The following is a 1,004-nucleotide window of genomic DNA, read 5'->3' as shown; positions in this document are numbered from 1 at the left end:
AGGGTTTTACAGATGGAAAAACAAACCAATAAATGTTTTGGTCGTTGTTACACTATTGCACGAAACGGCGAAAAAGCAAGCAGAAACTGGCAGACACGTTGTACATTTTTGCACTCCCAAATTTGTCGGGTAAAAACTTTCTAAAGAGAAAGCTATTCAGCGCCAGTTTTGGTTAAAGTCTTGTTCATAATGAGGGTAATTCGCTCTCTATTCGTTGTTCGAGTCCAAATTATGTTTTAATTACTTCATTTTCCATACAAAATTCTGAGAGCGAAGATCGATTTCTGTACATTGTTCAATTTAATTGGTCTGTTCCTTTACTTTAAAAAATGGTAACAGTGGCAAAAAATGGTAAAAGTGGTGAACTGGTCTCATATAAATTGTATGCGTGTTAAAGTAAAGGAACGCTTTGCAGGTTAAAAATGGTAAGAAATGGTAATCTCAGACAGGTAAAGGAACAGAGCTAATGGTTATATCACACCATATGCTTTTTCACATGTATGTTTTCACTTTGGCTATACTAATATACAGACCAGCTGATGTCATACATGTGAAAAAGCATATGGTGTAATATAGCCATAAGCTCTGTATCTTTAAGTTTTACCACTTTTTACTCGAAAAGCGTTCCTTTACTTTAGACACCGAACAATTCATATGGGATCAGTTTGCAAATTTTAAAGCTGAAACCACATACAACGTTTGAGTAAAGTTTTGTGTCGTTTTGGCCGTTTTTACACTGTTGGGCATGATGCCGAAAAATTCAAATTCATTTGAAATATATGCCGACAAACAGATAAACGCTGGACTTTGGTGTCGTCGTCGCCCTGTTGTTGTTGTTTTTTTCTCGACGCCCAACGCAAAACTTTAATCAAACGTTGTATCTGTTTTCAGCTTAATACTTTTGCCCGTTTTACTAAGAGCTAGTTTACACTATCTATCAATGTCATATGACACGAAATAAAAATGTGGAGACGTAGTTTTTTTTACATTTTTGCTGGTGTGGA

This window comes from Musca autumnalis, unplaced genomic scaffold, assembly GCF_047663935.1.
Source record: "Musca autumnalis isolate F117 unplaced genomic scaffold, ASM4766393v1 scaffold_2, whole genome shotgun sequence".
NCBI lineage: Eukaryota > Metazoa > Arthropoda > Insecta > Diptera > Muscidae > Musca > Musca autumnalis.
Note: the sequence above shows the minus strand (reverse complement) of the source record.